The following is a 19,096-nucleotide window of genomic DNA, read 5'->3' as shown; positions in this document are numbered from 1 at the left end:
GGCTTTAGCTTTTTTAAAAAGTATACTGGTCCTGGTGGCATAAGCCTTTCCTCTCACTTCTCAGGCTACGGTCAGCAGATTTCTGTGAGATTGGAGCCAGCTTGGTCTTCATGATGAGTTCAAGAACAGCTAGGACTACATAGCAAGACCCTGTCTCAAACAAACAAACAAACAAACCAACAATCAAACCCATCCACAAAGTGTTATAGTCTAACACTGTTAGGGGTATTAAAAATTCAGATAATTTTATTGTTCTGTGTATATGAACCACCCATAGGTATGTGCATGTGACTGCAGTGTCCCAGAGGCTAGAAGAGGGCGTCTGATCCCATGAAGCTGGACTCACAGGGGCAGTTAAGAGCTGCCTGATGTGGGTGCTGGCAACCACTGCAAAGACAAGTGTGTGCTGCTAACTGCTGAGATATCATCTCTCCACCCCCTAAAATGATAAAACAATTAATGTTAGTATTCCTTCTTTATTTATTTGCTCAACTACTTTGAAAAGAGAACCCCTTCATTTGATTGCTCAGAGGTATGGATCCTCTTGGAACAGCAGGGTGAATGCTTATTTTTGGCTTTTATTTTTAAAGTTTGGGGAGTTACTGTATAAAGGTTTGCTCTACAGTTTGGGATAATGGAGTTCTGGAGATAGGTAGGTGTAATTGCACACAGTTACATGCATGTGCTTAATGCTATATATACTTAATGCCACGAAACTACCAACCTAAAGATGGCTTAGATAGTTTTCTGTTAAGGGTTTTACCACAGTAAAAAGAAAATAGGCCCTCTTGTACATGCCCAAGGTGACTGAATTTGTTTTTGTCTATTTTAACTATAATTATGAACTCACAGATGTCAACAGATTGGCTCTGTTGCATTTCTTTCAGATTTATCCGGTTTTCAGGTTCGTCCATTTGTGACCTGTGGCAACTTTCCTAGCTCGCTCATGAATCCTTTAGATTCTGACATCATTAGTTCATAGCTTTCTTGTTGTCTGGTGTGACAAAATGTCCCAGCTCGTTTCCGTCCAGGATGTGAAGTAGCCAAGTTCTCCATGGAAAGCCAGTTTCTAGGAGTTGGAAGTGGGAGTTAGAAGATCTAGTCACGAATGCTGTAGTCTTGGCTACTGAAGTACCTGAGGTAAGGGGGCTGCAAGTTCAAGGCCAGCTTGAGCAACTTAGTCTCAAAATCCAGTCTCAAAATCTAAAACTCAAGGGTTGAGGAGATAGCGCGATGATAGACAGATTGTCTGGCAAGTGCAGTCCTAAATTCAATTCAGTCTCCAGTAACACACACACACACACACGCACGCACGCACGCACGCACGCACGCACGCACGCACGCACGCACGCACGCACGCACGCACGCACGCACGCACGCACGCCCACAGCGACTGCTGTGGAGTCTTCCTCACCGCAGAACAGATAACTTTTCTCAAGGACATGGCCGATACCATTCTAGAGACAAAGATGAGAAATCAGTTCAGAGCATTGAGTGGATACCTTAGTATGGGCATAAGTCACCAAGGGCTGCCCTAGGGCACTCTGGTGAGTTAGTTTATGATTAAAGGGCTTTGAGTGTACTAATGTCGTTACAAAACTAAAAGAAAGTTCTGATCCGTTCCTGTTTTTCTCTGGAAGGACAAAAATTTCTCCTGTCTAAAAATTTGTTTTGAGTTGTGTGTAATGGGGATGCTCGCTCGCTCCCACTGCCGGCAATGTTTACCTGGACCCGCTGGTGCCTGGGTTTCCCTGGCTGAGCTGCAGGGAGCTCTTCATGTGTTACTGCATTTGACAGATGGGACCTTGGCCGAAACATGTTTGTTTTTCATAGACTTCCTTCAGCCATTTGGTAGTGGGGTTAGCTTTGCAACCTTCATTTAATTTATTATTATTTAATTTATCATTAAATTCTACTCCAGGTAGTTTGAGGGACAGAGTCTTACTATGTAACTTGGGGTGGTCTGGAACTCCTGGGTATAAACAATCCTCCTGTCTGAACTTCCCAAGTAACTGTGACTACAGGTGAGCCCAGGCTCTGTTTTTATTTTAAAGTTAATTTTAGTGTTTACTTTTGCCTCCTTAGGAGATAAAGAATCCTTAAAGAAAAACTCATTGCCTTAGGTATTGAATAAGACCATGTATTTTTATTCATTTGTTTTTCTTTTATTTGATTGTTTGTAGCAACGCTGGTCTCAAGTGTGCTAATATAGCTGAGGACCATCTTGAGCTGTTTTTTCTGTCTCTACCTCCCCAGGGCTGGGGCTGTACGTGTGTGGCATCTTGGCTGGCCTGAATGAACTTTTAGACACAATTAAATGTTGCTAAAAACACGGAAATGACAAATGTAAGACACACTGGTTTTTCCGTTTTCCCTTTGGACTGTAGCTGAATTTTGTTGTGTGTTCGAGATAAGATCTGGCTATATAGCTCAAGCCGGCCTTGAACTCATGGAAGTTTCTTGCCTCAGCTTTCTGGAGAGCTGGAGTTAGAAGGGGTGTGACACTGTGCCTGGCATGATTTTTATGTTGCTTTTCCTTTTCTGCCTTGTGTTTGTCCTTGACGCTGCCCTACATGGCATCTATCTCATGTGTGTCTCATAGCCTGTACGATGTCAGGCAGCATCACAACTACAGGGAAAACCCAGATCCCATGCGACTAGGAGCATCCACTATAGATGACTGTTTTGATCCTTGCATTCACAAGTACTTCCATAGACACAGTGGGGATGAAGTTAAGGCTCAGAAGTGTTAGATAAAGTGCTTTCTAATCGACTACCTGTTAATCCATCCTCTAACCCTGTGAGTAACAAGGACAGTGTAATGGTCTCTATCTGACAGATTTTTAAAGTGGGGCATCAAGAAATTATGCTGAATGAAGAAGGATGCATAAAACATGTGAAGGCGGCCAAGTTGAGAAATAAGCTGTCAAAACCTAGTCTATGTTTGTCTATTGGTTTCTATTTCTGGGGTGTTTTTATAAATCCACTTCACGATGGCTGTTATTGCTGGGGTGGGGGTGGGGAGCTGTGGCGTGCACCCTAGGCCGATGATGGATTTGATCTTCCTTACTCCCTTGTGGTAGATCTACCCTGTGACTGACTGTTCCAGTCCCAGCTGCATAGAATGAATACCTGATCTAGGGTAGATAGCCAGGCTCTGTCTAGAAACTGCAAATTGGATTGTAATCACTCAGTTTTTCTTGCTCTTAAAACAATTGATGTGTACAACCACTGCTGAGCTATGGACACACTCAGGAGGAAAACTGGCATAAAGCAAAGACTAAAACAAGTGGGTTTCACACCCAGGTCAACAGAGTTCAGTCCTCTGAGGCCAGTTCTATCCTTTGCTGTGAGACAGTCCACAGCTGAGGAAGTACCTTTTACAGGTCGCAGTACTCCATCATCCAACACACCTAATGATGTATTTCCAGATGGTATGTGTCAGGGTTGGAAGTAAGGTTCTGTGAGGGTAAAATGGATTTGTGACACAAGAATGGGAACGTGTGACTCTGGTCTCTCTCTCTCTCTCTCTCTCTCTCTCTCTCTCTCTCTCTCTCTCTATCTCTATCTCTATCTCTATCTCTATCTCTCCAGGGTTTCTCTGTGTAGCCCTGGCTGTCCTGGAACTCACTCTGTAGACCAGGCTGACCTCAAACTCAGAAATCCACCTGCCTCTGCTTCCCAAGTGCTGGGATTAAAGGCATGTGCCACCACTGCCTGGCTCTGGTGTTTCTCCAGAGGGGAACCTGGCATGCCAACACATGTGGGAGTGAACACAGGCATGCCTGTGGCCTTCCTCGGTTTCTAGGGAGTAGTTAGGGTAAGTGATGTTTCCATACCTTGGATGTTTTTCTGAAGACAAACAACATTGTTGTGCTTTATAGAACCTTGACCTTGCTGGCCCGAGAAGCAGGCTAAGGAGCTGTCATAATGAAAACACGCCTTGTGCAGATTGCACTCAAGTGCTCAGCTGCAAGAATCCCCTGGCTTTTCCTTCAAATCTTGGGTATTACTTTCTAAGTCCAGCCCCTTTTCCGTCAGTGGTTTTGTTGTTGTGCTGTTGTTGTTTTCCTCTAGGTTTTTGGTGACACTGATAGACGACTTTAGGTTTTGATGCACAACCCCGAGAGGATCTTTCATCCTTTAGAACTTCCCCAGCCTTAAGAAGCTTTCTTCAGGCTTCCCTGTTTGACTCGCTGACAGGAGCTGACAGGAAAGGCTACATCACACTTTACACCATAGGGTGCAGGCATCTCCATCTCAGAAGATCTCATGCTCTCCTCATGCTCTCCTTGGTGACTGGTGTTCACCAGCTACACCATGTCCCGGAGCCCTGTGGGGTTTCTTCCTGAGCAGAATTACACTTGAGAGTCCTGTCAAGTTGTTTAGAGGGTCCCTGGCTGCTCTCTTTTCTTGTCTGAGCTTACTAAGACACTAGAAAGTTTGACCTCCACATTTATTCAGAGGCATACGCTTCCCTTAGCCCAACAACAGGGGTTTGAAGTGTACTGTCTGTCATCCACTAAGCAGTGTCAGTCACCACGGTGGACGAGGCAACTGTCCCTGTAGCATGTGCCCTAACCTTTCTTGTGGCATCTGCCACAGTCCATAGTGACAAAGTCCAATGCATGGCGTTTGCCCAGCTCCAGTGGCAAATTCAAGGATCCCCAAAGATAAAGACTCTTGTTCATCATGAGAAGCCATATTGGCTCTTCCCTGGATGGGAATGAGAAAGCAAGTAGCTGTCAGCTGCCATCTTGTAATACAGAGAGAAGCCAGCTTGAGGATGAGGCAAGACAGGACCAAGTAGGAGCAGCCAAGATCACTAGGGGCAGCCGGTGAGCATTAGTGAGTGATGTGTAACACACATTATCCAGGGACTTTCCAGCGACAATAACCAGCAGGTCTCACTGCTGCCATTTAAGCCAGTCTGAAATAATAGTGCTTTCATCATAAAAATCATAAAATATTCTTATGCATACAGAGTTTGGGAATTCATTTACTTCTTTTACCTTTGGGTCCCTAATTCCAGGTTCAAATTATTTAGTCAGTGTGTCTTTGTACCGGCAGGCACTTCGTGGTTCCCACGTTATCTCTTGTAACAACTATGGGAGAAAATGTTTCCGCTGTTGAATTTCTGGTTTGCAGATAAGACCCATTCTCGTCAATTATGGCATCTCTAGACAAAGCAGGCAGGAGTAACATCTGACTTTGCATCTAGGGGAACTTCCATATTGGATCTTTTTCACCCAGAAAAGACATTAAACTCAAAATTCAGCTTTAAGGACAGCTAATGATAGTTCCTATCTGTGAAATAGATTTACGTCTTCAAAGCACACTTGAACCTATGCTACTACTTATGCTGATAATCATTGGCTAAAGGTTCAGACTGATGAAGAAGCCAGAGGTATCTAAGGATATAGACAGAAGAAAGTGTTGCTGGGACACACAGGAGGAGGATCATGGCTGACAGAGGCAGTGTGGAAGCCCCCAGGTCCCGTCCTGACCCTGGGTTTCAGTGTTACTGTGTGTTATTCAGTCTGAGGGAACAAGGGTCATGGTGGGACTTGTGGAGTTGCTGTTCAGAGGGTAGAGTCTTCACCTGTCTCCAAAGCCCAGATGGTTCTTCACGATCAGATCTTTACCAGGGAGCATTTCGTAACTCTTGGTGTTCTCCATAGGACCACAGGGACTGATGACACATGGTTCACCTAGGCATCTGTGCACCCTCTTCTCCCACCTCCGCCCTTCCCTGGCTAGCACAGTCTGACCATGTCATTTCCTACCTTAGAGCTGCTGAATTTGAGCAGAAGTTGTTCATTAGGATGCCTCAGATCTCTCACAAACCCACAGTGCAGCTTTGGCCAAGTGTCATTGCCGTTTTTGCCGGTAAGATGGCAAACGAGAGGCCCTAAGATGACTTGTACACAAGTGTCACAACTGGGTGGCGACAGGCCTCATATTTTGATAGATGGCTCAGTCTCTGCATAGACAGAATGCCTTAGCTTTTCATCCACAACACTAACCTGAGCAAATGTAAATAGTGTGTAAATGTGATTAGTGTTGGCATGTCGTTAAGGAGACAGGGTGCATTGTTGTCTGTCTGTCTGTTGCTGATCAAGAATGGACACACTGTGGTGCCTGAGGCCCTAAAAATTACGAAGAACACTGGCTTCCCAGCACAGCAAGGCTTCCCAGCATGGCAAGGGACTTCAGTGTCATGAAGTGTCCATAGTTTCTACTTCTGAACAAGAGATAACAGTGTTATCTTGTTGGTACTATCTCAGACTGTTGGCATGCCAATAGCGCCTGAAGAGGTCCCTTGCCATCCTCAATTCCAAAGTTCTTGCTTAAGTTCACCTTCTTAGACAAACTGGAGCAGCAACATCTTAGGTGATGGGTATTTTAGACAATTCATACATCTCAACTCCTCTCTCTCTCTCTCTCTCTCTCTCTCTCTCTCTCTCTCTCCTCTCTCTCTCTCTCTCCTTCTTTCTATTTCTTTTCTTTTTGAGACAGGGTAATTCTGACTGTCCTGGAAGTCACTGTATACCAGGCCTTGAACCCACATGCCTCTGCCTCCCGAGTGCTAGGATTAAAGGCACGAGCCACTATGCCCAGCTTACATCTCACTTCTTATTCACTCAAACGTATTTGTTAAAGGCATTCTGCTTTGGGGGCATGATGCTAAGTCCTGGATATGGAGTCAGAATAAATGGTGCGGCCTATGTAATACTGAAACTCAGGTAAATGTGTACTTACAAAATGATGGGATGAAATAGAGAACAGCTCAGCCGAACCACGTTCTGAAGGAACGATCTCTGTGTGAGAACTGAAAGCTGAGAACGTACCAGCTGATTGCGCGCAGTTAGTTCTGTTTGTCAACTCTTGCTGATGCCTCCTGGGCAGTTTCAGGCCTTAGGAGCTTTGATGCAGGTTGAATTCAATTTTGTGCAGGGTTAGAGCTAGGGATCCAGTTTCATCCTTCTACATGTGGATATACAACCTTCCTCCCTGGCACCACTTGTTGAGGAGTTGAGGAACAGGTGGCTGTAGTTCTGTGAGTGTGTATCCAGGTCCTGGGTTCTGTTCCACTCATCTCCATGTCTGTTCTGTACCAGGATCATGCTGCTATGTGCCCGTGCCTCTGTACCATACGGCAGTTTGATACCTGGTTTTGCTAACATTCCTCTTTCTACTTAGGACTGATTTGGCTATTTGGGGTCTTTCATGACTTTATATAAATTTTAGGATGAGTTGTTCTACTTCTGTGAAAAATATCACTGGAGCTTTAATGGTGATTGCATAGAATCTGAACGTGGCTCTAAATAATGTAGATATTTACACAATGCTGGTTTTGTTAGCCCCCAAGTGTGGGATGTCTGTTGACTTTCCTGTGTCTTCAGCAATTTTTTTCATTGGCATTCTATTTTTTTGTTGTTGTTGTTTTAAAAGATTTATTTACTTATTTATTTTATGTATATGAGTACACTGCACCTGTTTTCAGACACACCAGAAGAGAGCATCAGATCCCATTGCAGATGGTTGTGAGCCACCATGTGGTTGCTGGGAATTGAACTCAGGACCTCTGGAAGAGCAGTCAGTGTTCTTAACCTCTAAGCCATCTCTCCAGTCCAGCATTCTATTTTGTAATCTAATATTATTGGGTAAACAATGTGACTGAGTTTTACTTATTTTTACTTTTCTTTTTTTACTTAATTTTATTTTATTTTTAAATTTTACTAGTTTTATTTTACTTATTTTACTGAATTTATTTGCTTATTTATTTTCTCAGCAGTTGAAGAAAGATATTTAATGGGGGTGAGAAAACACACACATGCAACAGAAACACAGAGAAAGATCCTCTGCAAAGCAAAGCAGGGGATTTGTGAAGTTAAAAAAAAAAAAATCCACGACTGAAGTTTCCAACAGTTTGTTGTAAATGTCTTTTGACTTGATGTTTTCCCCTGTGAGATCACAAGCTCTTAAAAAGGAAACTTTCATGCCTTAACTGAATTTTTCTTTTTCCTCCAAGGAGTCTGACTCAGTGCCTTGTACATTGAAGAAATCAATGCTCTGAGAGCCTGTGACCATCTGCACTTCAAGTACAATTCTGATTCTAGAAATAATCGCTCCAGGTCTGAACTCTACTGTGTTGGGGTTTGTGTTTATTTCTTGCTCACATGAAATATTTTCGAGTCTGTAACTTGGCTGTTCCTCATGCAGGTCGTGGAGTCATAGGTTGATGGATGCCTCTTTCTTTTTGTAGAAAAATCATTTCCCAACTTTGCTGTGAGTGGTATCGGCTCTTCTCTGTCTGTGCATGAGTTCTGTACGAATTAGCTCTTTGAGAAATTAGTTGGATTTTTCTTTTTTCTAGTCAATCTAAGGTTAGCATGCAAAGAAATGTTTCCCTGTGGCCTTTTCGTACCTATTAGCTTAGCTTAGAATTCAGACTTACTTGCTTTCACTCATCACCCTCCGCTCTCCTGATGGCCCCATCCTCCCCCACCCCAGAGCATCACTTCGGCTTCCATGTTTTATACTGCCTATCATCCTACCTCCCTCTTCAGGAGTCTCCCTCCGTCTTATAGTTCCCTTACACTTTCATGTTCTACGTATAGATTATATGTATATATATATATATATGTGTGTATAGATGTGTATATATGTATATATCCATGCATAAATTTAAATCTAGGTTCTGCAAAATGAGAGAAAATTTGCCATCCGCCCAAGTCAGACTTATTTCACTTAGCTTAATGACCTCATTTCTTGCAAATGTCACTTTACTCTTTCTCACAGTTGAATAAAATTTCATTTGTAGCCCTTCCAACTTCCTCCAGATACTCCAACACATTCCTCTTGTAACTCCATTTGACCAGTCATGAGTGCGCAGGAAACACTGCCCTCTATTAAAAAAAAAAAAAGAGAAACTTTTCTGAGTAAGGTTGAGAGCAGCACAAATATGGGTGTAAGTATAAACAGAAGACAGTTTGACATCATGACTGTGTAGCAAAAACAGCAGTGGTAGATCTTAACAAGAGCCTGTGCCCTCCCCAGGCATGGACCCTTGACCCGGTTATAGTACCAGGCATGCGTTCCCTCCCGTGGAGCAAGCCTCAAGGCCAACTGGAAAGCTGTTAGTTACCCTCAGAATGCCCACGGTGACCCCATTATGCCGGTGAACACATCTTTCCTGAGATGCGGCATGCTGGGTCCAGTGCTGGCTAAGACCACCGATGTCTCCCTCCCCCAGAGGCCTGCTGCACATCCTGACACTGTGTAAGCCAGCAGGAAGTTTGAGAATGTTTTCCCTGCGTCCTGCAATAGCAAGAGCAATGACAATAGTCCAGGTTGTTTCTGGAGCTTCTGGGATCAAGCTGAAAGGATATGAAGTTCTGTGTCTTGCCGCTTTGCTGAAAATGTTTATCAACTCTAAGATACAGTCTGTTAAGTATAGGATCATAGTATCTGTCAGTAGGTATAAACTTACTTCTTTTCCTGTTTCTATCCTTTTTATTTCTTTCCTCATGAAGGGATGACCTAGAGGTCATCGTGTTCAGTGAATAAGTCAGACGCAGAGTAACAAACAGCACATTTCCCTGAAGTGGAATCTGTGTTAAATGTACATAAGACACAAAAGTAGGAGGACTGTTTGGAAGAAGAGATGAGTCCAGTGGGGGCGGGGAAGAAGGAGGGGAGGGGAGGGGGTCATAAGAGCATGTAATGGAGAGGTGCTCATAAGCAAAGCACAAGGTATACATGCATGACAGTGTATGAATGTAACACTCAATTTTAAATGCTTTGGTTGCATGGGCCCTGCAATTATCTCATCTTCTACTTTTATTAATTTTATTCCTGATACTTGATTTTGTTGAGAATGAGTCTTCGTGTTGCAACAATTGTCTACTAACCAAACAGTGGCAGTTAAGGGAATCTAAAGTTTCATTTCTTAATAGTGTGAGTTCCTCATCTCCTTTTGCTTTTCATTTTTAATTAATAAGCTAATTTTAATTAAGTAATTATTTTAATTAATCAATTTTATTCAATGGATTAATTAATTTAAAATTTTTCATTAATTAACTTTTAATTAATTTGTGTGTGTGTGATCCAGGATCCCACACACCACACAGGCTGCTCACAGTTCCTCTTTCTGCATTCTGTTGATGTGGTCTGTTTGGAAAGTTTTTGTCTTTTTTTTTTCCACTCTTTAATTATTTTGGGTGGAAATTGCTTACAACCCAAATAATCAAAAAAATTGAATAATCTAGAATTACCTATTATGTAAGAAATTCCAGTCACATATTGGCACTACTTTTATTAATTATAATGAGTGGATTTAGAATCAATCATCAAAGATTAGTCTCAGATCTGACCTTCAGAGATACTCAAGTTCATGTTTGCTTAATGTCTTGTTTACAAAATAGTTGTGATTTTTTTTTTTAGACTTGGAAAAGGCTTTTTGTTTTGATGCATAATATGAAAGCTGACTGTGTGACTTCTCAAACCAAAAATATTTACTTAGAAAATATTTTATTTCAGTTATCTTCCCTGGCGAAAAGGCAGGTTTTGTTCCAGTGTTTTGAACATAACACAGTGTGTTTTAGTTATCAGCACCACTGGTTGAGCGTGGTTCCAGTCAAACACCTGGACATCCATTCACAACATAATGAAAGGTTCCAAAGCTGTCACAGGACATACCTATTCTTTTAAGTAAGTAAGCTAGATCAGAGAATCCTGTGTCTTTCCTCAGTTCCACAATAATGAAGCACATTGTGAGTGAATTTTCTGGAGCAGACTCCAAAACTAGTGTCTTTCAAAGATGCTTGTCTAGGGAATTTACACCTCGCAGTATAATCGCTGCCCATGTGCTAAGAGGTGTCCTTGGCTTCTGTGCAGGAGCCTGACTGACTCCTGTTCATCTCCCATGCTTTTTGGAGTCAAGCAGGATGCCATTTAAAGAGTAGGGAGCATTCATTCAATTAACTCTACTGAACAGAAACAATTAGAACTTTTCCTCACCTGGTCCAGATATTTTTTTAAAATTTAACTCATGCATTTAAAAGTTTTTGCATGTATGGATGTTTTGCCTGCATTTACTTATGTGTGTGCCTGGTGCCTGAGGAAGCCAAAAGAGGGCGCTCAATCACAGGGCCCTGGAATTATCACAGACTTGTGGGGTGCTGAGAACTGAACCAGGTCTTCTGGAAGAACAGCCTGAGCTCTTAACTGCTGAGCCATCTCTCCATCCCTGGCTTAGATACTGTGATATCTGTCACAGCCCTACAGAGTGGGAAAGTACCTGTGAAGTTCTGGACAGATGGTAGTTAGTAAACCATCATAATGATTTCTAGTTTTATTTTTATCTTTGGTATGGCTCTTTTCCCACCTGCATCCTGGATAACTTCCAAATTAGTGTGTGTGTATGTGTGTGTGTGTGTGTGTGTTCAGAATACATTGGTTATACAGAGCAGTGGCCTTCTTTATGACACCCCCATACATGCATATAGAATTTTTTTTAAAGTCACATCCACCCCCTCTAGGACACACTTCCTTATCTTTCTGTTCTCTTCTCACATCCTCAGTGTGTCCAGGACAGTTGGTTTTATATCAAGTCAACACAAGCTAGGGTTGTTGTAGAAGAGGGACTCTCCGTCGAGAAAATGCTTCCACCAGCTGACCTGTGGGCAAGCCTGCCGTATGTTTTGTTGACGGACTGATGATTGAGCTGGGAAGGCCAGGCTAGGCTGTGATGTGGATGTATAAGGGAAATAAACCTTTTCCTCCCCACTTGCTTCTGGTCGCGATCTTGTAGCACAGATATAGAAACCCTAGCTGAAACAACATCCCTTTGTAAGCCTCTCCCTGCCTCCAGTTAGCATGTATGAGAGAAAATATAGATATTTTTATAGGATGGGCTCATTTTGCTTATATGATGGTTATGAATACCATCTCTTTTAAGAATGAGCCAGAGTTTTCTATTCTGTCCTAGTCCTTGGCTTTACAAGCTTCTTTCACTTTCCTCCTAGATCTCTCTCTCTCTCTCTCTCTCTCTCTCTCTCTCTCTCTCTGGATCTGTGTGTATGAGCGCACATGTACACATACATGCACTCCCAAGGACACACATGCATATGCAAGCATGGGCATGCATGGGTGCAGCTGTGCATGTATGTGTGTGTATGTGTGGGTAGGGCTGCTTGTGTCTGTGCATGCATGTGCAGGCCAGAGGCCACCCTCTGGGTATTATCCTTAGTCTGTTTCTACCTAGTCTCTCATTGGCTGGCTGGTCAACAGGCCTCTGAGATCTTCCTGTCTCTGTCTCATTAGCATGTGATTAACACCAAGAGATCATCTTGAGTCCTCACACTGGCAAGGCAGGCACTTTACTGACTGAGCCCCCCTTCTGCCCTCCTTCACTTGCTGTATCTGGAGCTCCATCAGATTTTTTTTTTTCTGCATTAAGTTGTGTAATTTTCTTTGACCCCTGACTTGTAACGTTCTTGTGTTTTTGACACATTGCTCTGAGCACTGCTGGGTGGCTGAGGAGAGGGCCTGCCGTTGTCTGATGGAAAATTACCAGGTGCTTCACCTGCCACTCCAGCTGCAGCACTAGAGGCCCCGCGTGGGAGCCGTCCATCCCTGGCCAAGCAAGTGGGCTGCCAGGGTTGCAGTGGGCGCTTTCTCACAGCCTCCCTGAAAACACATAGATGGTGTGATTCTCACAGGGAGGAATGCCAGGGCGGGCTGGGTTGCTTTTGTTGACTCCATGGTCTGCTTTTCCTGGCAGGGCTTTTGGGGGCACGCTGTTCCCTCTTGTGTCCTTCTGTGCTAATCAAGCGCTTCATCCTAGGGCAGGGCAGAAGTGACCCCTTTGCGGTTTGCGCACTCACCAAGATGGGAAAGAATCATAAAACCAAGGGATCTTCTGTACCTAGGGGGACACAAAGGGGGACACAAAGCCTAGTAAAGCAAAGCCCAGCCCCTCACACTTTGCTTCAGCTAGAAGCTGGAGATGGAAAAATCTCACCCTGTAAATATTTTCGTAGCTTTTTTTTTCTTCTTCCCTAGGACGTTTTTTTGTTAGGGAGGACCGGACAGAGGGAAGGAGAGAAAGAAGAGATGAGATTGCCGCAGGAAGTGGCGGCGAGGAGGACTGGACTCCAGGAGAGGGCAGAATGAAGGCAGTGCCCATCTTACCTGCCTCCGAGGCCCTGTGGAAAGCAGATGCAAATTAGCTCGTTATGGACATGTTAGAAGGATGAAATGTTTTACAGGCCAAAAATAAGAAATGATACTCAATTTCTAGAATAAGCAGAATATAGTCCAAACATTAAACTTCTTAAAGACTAGGAACTGTCTTGATTTTGACAAATACACATTTTAATGGTTCTGGTTTTTAAAAGGAAGGACCACTATGACATTGTATTTTTTGCAAAGCATGAAACAGAAAACTTACCTCTAAAAATAAAGGCTTCTAACCTTAAACTTGAGTGGTTCTCAAAGTTAATGTGATTTTCCTTGACAAGCTCTGCTTCCCTTGTGACAGAATGTCTCTTTCACTTTGAGCCGTCATCACACATTTATGGAATCTGACAGCGCTGTTTTCACTCAGCCTTAGACATCTGGGTCAAGGTGATAAGTGAGGCATTGCCATGGTAGAATAATTGGCTGGATTGGGCATGGTGGTAAAGAAAGATAAGCCAGAGATGAAGAGTCTCATGGGACAACAAAGACAAGTCCCACCCCCCTCTTACTGTGGCTTGAATTCACGCTTACCAGAGCTGTTGAATCCAATCCTGTTGTGTTTTATAAAAAGAAAGAGAAGGAAGGAATGTGATTGTTGGAGGTATGGTATGGTGCAGGGGAAGGGGTGTGCCTCTGCAGGCCCATGCTGAAGCATCCCTTTCCCCTGATGTACTAGCCACATGAAGGGTATAGTATAGAGTAGAATAGAGTTTGTTTAGGTCATGGGGAGAGTTGAGGGAGGAGAGAGAGAGAGAGAGAGAGAGAGAGAGAGAGAGAGAGAGAGAGAGAAAGGGAAGGGAAGGGAAGGGAAGGGAAGGGAAGGGAAGGGAAGAGGTGGGGGGAGAGGCCAGCAAGGAGCACCAGCATGAGCACGTGGAAAGAGAGGCAGGGGAGGAGAATGAAGGAAAGGGGGAAGAGGGTAAGGGAGCAGGAGCAAGAGGAGAAGAGAGCAAGAGATGGAGGAGGGGGCAAGCGGCCCCCTTTATAGTGAATCAGGCACACCTGGCTATTGCCAGGTAACTGTGGGGAAGAGCCTAGACAAAAAGCCAACAAATCTTTCATCCATTTCTGTAATTAGTGTAGAACGGGACTTATTTTGTAGCTAAGACTAGGGTTCTGAGATTGGAGCCATGAGTCTGCTTGATCCTAAGTTTTGTTTGTTTGTTTGTTTGTTTTTTCTTTTTTCTTTTTGGTTTTTCGAGACAGGGTTTCTCTGTGTAGCCCTGGCTGTCCTGGAACTCAATCTGTAGACCAGGCTGGCCTCGAACTCAGAAATCCCCTGCCTCTGCCTCTCAAGTGCTGGGATCAAAGGCATTCGCCACCACTGCCGGGCTAATCTTGTGTCTTTCTACCAAGAGTATCATGTATTCTCTTTTGCTTACCAATGACAGTTACCTTGGATGGTGTGATTTCTTTTGGTTAGTTAATTTAATTTTTTAACGATCTTTCTTTTTCTGAAACAAGGTCTTACACATTCCAGGTTGACCTTGAATTTACAGTGTAAATGCGGATGACCTGGACCTTCTGATCTTCCTGCCTCCGCACCCTGAGTGCTGGATCAAACGCAATTGCCCTCTCTGCCCAGTTTTATTTTTATTGATGGAATAGCAAGAGACCAGATTTCCTGCACTGCCATGGTCTGAGTATTTCTGGACTTTACTACATAAGTAGGGTGGCTCTTGAAGAGAATACACTCCAGGCAGCCAATAGTGTAAGAGCATGAGAAAGGCCACAGCTGAAAATGCCATTAACTTGCCTTGCGTTTGCAAAATACACAGATCTGTAAACTGCAATGATGTATTTTAAAACATGTGCCATATTTGGAAGCGAAAGAACAATTTACAAGCAAGGTGGGATTGTGCTTGAAGCAGACCGACATGTGTTGTGGTATGGGGTGGAGCCTAAGAGCAGTCAATCTGACCATGACTGATGAAGAGCAGCTGGTATCCTGGAGTATTTGTATTTGGTTTTCTGGGCTCAGCAGCACCTCTGCCTTCTGTCTAGATCTGGACCCAGCTGCTAGCTGCTTAGACACAACAAGGTGTGTCTCACACCTTCCAGCACTCAGATCATAGAAAAGAATCAATGGAGTGAAGTCAAGTAATTTACTTTCTCCATTAGCTTGCTGTGTTCTTAAGGTTTTCGAGTGTATCGTCTGCTAAATTGCAACATTTTAGGCTATTTCTTTGTAATTACGACAAGGACTTTTTAGGGTGCCTTGGATTAGTGGTTCCCTAACATTAAGGATTAAAAGGAAATCCCATTAAATAACAGATTACTGCTTTGAGTCACTTTGTTATTGCTGTGAAGAGACACCATGACCAAGGCAAGTCTTATAAGAAGAAGCATTTGATTGGAGGCTTACAGGAAGCAAGGTAGCAGACAAGCATGGTGTTGGAGAAGTAGCAAAGAGTTACATACTACATCTTGACCTGCAGGCAGGCAGGTAGGCAGGTGGGGGGTGGAGAGGTGTGGCGGTGGGAATTCAGAGAAACAGAGAGGGAGAGAGAGAGAGAGAGAGAGAGAGAGAGAGAGAGAGGGAGAGAGAGAGAGAGAGACAGAGAGACAGAGAGACAGAGAGAGAGAGAGAGAGACAGAGAGAGAGAGAGAGAGAGAGGGAGAGAGAGAGAGAGAAAGGGGAGAGAGGGGGGGGGTGAGGGGAGAGATGGGGGGAGCATGCTGAAACCTCAAAGCCCACCACCAGTACCCACTTCCTCCAAGGCCACACCTCCTAATCTTTCTAATCCTTTCAAAGAGTTCCACTTCTTGGTGATTAAACATTCCAATATATGAGCCTATGGGGGCCATTTTTACTGTAGCTATCACACTGGGCATTTCTGATTCAGTGTGTGGTGGTGAGGTGGGGGGAGAGGCAGGGGCCATAATTTTCATTCTGGACTGAGCAACTTCTGGATCCTTGGACTTTCTATTAATATATTTATATATAGAGGCAGGTGGATTTCTGAGTTCGAGGTCAGCCTGGTCTACAGAGTGAGTTCCAGGAGAGCTAGGGCTATACAGAGAAAAGCCCTGTCTCGAAAACACCATGCTATGCTAACCAGGCACGTGAGAGACAAGGGACACTTAGGGTGCCAGGATGTGAATATTTGTCCACATGTACTGAGCAGCCGTTAGGCTCCATCCCTATGACAAAGGAGACTACCACCTTTCTTTACTCTTACATCTCTAGCAGAGAACTTGCCTTGGGAGCACTCAGGATGACAGCCATCAGTAAGTCCTGGCCTACCATAAAGGCTCCAGTTCTCATTCAAGCAAAACAAATTCTGCCAGGTGGGCAAGCTGTACCCAGGTAACAATTATTTGAAGAAAGAACACCATTGATGTATTAAAAATTATCGTTGCAAAACAGGCATCAGGCATGTGCCTAGGGCAGACAGACACATGTGCAAGCAGAACACTCATGACGTAAAAATAAAATAAGTCTTTAAAGATGTTTTTAAATCCCGGTGCTGGGGTAGACTACCTCCCTCATTAGTCCAGGAGGCTCCTAAAGCCCTCAAAACTCTTGCCAGTTGCCATTGGCTGCCCACTAGAATGAGATGGTAGCATAGTACTAAGCTTTGAGGTATTTTGGAGGCAGTACTCCCTTAGCTAAATTCTACTTTGTGTAACTTAATGTCTCCTAAGCATATCTATTAACAAATCCTTTATAATATCAGTTCTATTACTTGGAGTTTCTCCTATATCAATTAGTCCTGGTGGGGAACCTACTAATACTGTTTTGCTAACGTGTAAATCTCCCATCTGCACAAGTGGCCAGATGTGCAGTAGACCATCTTTCTTTAGACTGTTGAAAGTGTTAACCTGGGGGCAAGTGTTAATCGCACTGGGCAAGAATAAGACAATTACCACAATTTGTGTGCCAAAATTGGAAGATGGTAAAACCTGTCCCCAGCCTGTGCCTCATTAGGCACTAGCCAGTCAGGTAAGTGCTATTATTAAAGAACTTTTTCTTTATTTTTCGAGTGTGTGGAGTGAATTCTTAAGGGGGCACATTTCTGCTATATTATAACCTCCCTATCCTGGACTCTTGACCAGGTTTACAGTACCAGTCAGAAATTTTCTCCATCTGAGCAGGCCTCACATCCAGTCAGAAAGCAATTGGTTAATCCCATAGCAGCCATGCTGTTTTGTGGGTCATGTCTTGCCTGGCCACTATTGTAGCTCGTAGGATTCAGAACTGGGCAAGACTGCTGCGGATTTTCTTCTTTAATGGAATGTCTTGCACCCCGCAGCACTGTGGAAGCTAGCTAGCCACCCAGGGGCAGCTTCTAGTTCAGTTCCGGCTAGATTTTTATGTCCAACAACTGCAACCTGTGATGCCTTCAGTCACAGGGTCTTACCATCTCATTCTAGTGGGCAGCCAATGGCAACCCGCAAGAGTTTTGAGGGAGCCTCCTGGACTAATGAAGGAGGTAGTCTACCCCAGCACCGGGATTTAAAAACATCTTTAAAGACTTATTTTATTTTTACGTCATGAGTGTTCTGCTTGCACATGTGTCTGTCTGCCCTAGGCACATGCCTGATGCCTGCAGAGGTCTGAAGAGGGTGTTGGATCCCCTGGAACTGGAGTTATTGATGGTTGTGAGATACCACCTGGGTGCCTGGCATCAAACCTGGTTCCTCTGAAAGAACAGCAGTGTTCTAACTGCTGAGCCATCTCTCCAGCCCCTGGTACTGGAGTGGTTTTGTTTTAAATTACAATTGCCTTCTGTGAGCATCTGTATTCATTCATGCAGGATACTTCAGTTCAGATGCCTTTTTTTCCCCTTTAAATTGTGTTTGTTTGTTTGTTTTGTAGAGTTTTTATTTATATGAGTGCTCTATTTGCATGCCCGCCTGACAGAAGGAGGCTTCAGATCCTATTACAGATGGTTGTGAGCCACCATGCAGTTGCTAGGATTTGAACCCAGGACCTATGGAAGAGCAGTCAGTGCTCTTAACTGCTGAGCCATCTCGCCAGCCTCTAAATTTTATTTTATTTTATTTTTAAATTAGTTTACAAAGTAGCAGGTTTTCTAGTAAATTCCCAGGCTCCTGGCTGGGGAAAACTAATGTTCCTTCTCTCCACAGTCCTTAATTGCTTGGCACTCTTCATCTAGGGGTGGGGTCCCATGAACTATCTCCTACTTGTGTTGGCATGTTAACTGCCACTGCCATTGTTCAGGTGTGGTTTAGGTGACTCTGTTGGTTCCCCTGCCATGTCTAGAAGACTGCCTTTCTTCGACAGTGTTCTCTGAGCCATAGGGTTTGTGTTGTAGATGTATCGCTTGGGGCTGGGATCCCATGGTCAGCTGTTCTCTGCATTTCGACCAGTTGTGACTTTCTGTAATGGCCTCTGCTGCAAAAAGAAGACTCTTTAATGAGGGTTGATGGTGTTCTTGATGGTAGCCATCCTGACTGTGGAGAGCTGGCACCTCAGCATAGTTTTCATTTGCATGTCTCCAATGCCTACTCTCCTGGTTTGCTGTCTATTGCTGTGATGGAGTTCTAGATGGCATACCATCACCAAAAGCAACTTTGGAAGGGAAGGATTTCGTTCATTTTAAAGCTTTAGAGTTCATCATAGAGGAAGTCAAGGCGGAAACTTAAGGCAGGACTTGGAGGTAGCTGAAGCAGAGCTATGGAGGAGTGCTGCTTAGAGGCTTGCTCCCAGCTTGCTTTATATCTCACCCAGGACCACCTGGGCAAGGGTGGCACTGCTTACTGTGGGCTAAGGCCTTCCACAGTCTGATGAGGGTATCTTCTCAATTGGAATTCTCTCATCCCAGGTGATTTCAACTTTTGTCAAAAAAATTACCCACAAAAGTTACCCAGCTCAGCTAAG

General features: G+C 43.9%; 1 long non-coding RNA gene across 2 annotated transcripts; it reads left to right on the top strand.

Moving 5' to 3' along the window:
* The first annotated feature begins 1,383 nt into the window (after positions 1 to 1,383).
* On the top strand, positions 1,384 to 13,431 carry LOC116080132. Of its 2 annotated transcripts, none has more exons than XR_004114324.1 (3): positions 1,384 to 1,547; positions 8,036 to 8,160; positions 13,072 to 13,431. It is a non-coding gene; the product is annotated as an uncharacterized LOC116080132 (long non-coding RNA). The 2 variants fall into 2 exon arrangements; XR_004114323.1 differs by having other exon boundaries at positions 8,036 to 8,138; positions 13,072 to 13,430.
* Positions 13,432 to 19,096: the final 5,665 nt, after the last annotated feature.

This window comes from Mastomys coucha, unplaced genomic scaffold, assembly GCF_008632895.1.
Source record: "Mastomys coucha isolate ucsf_1 unplaced genomic scaffold, UCSF_Mcou_1 pScaffold6, whole genome shotgun sequence".
Lineage (NCBI taxonomy): Eukaryota > Metazoa > Chordata > Mammalia > Rodentia > Muridae > Mastomys > Mastomys coucha.
This window is presented reverse-complemented; position numbering and strand designations above follow the sequence as displayed.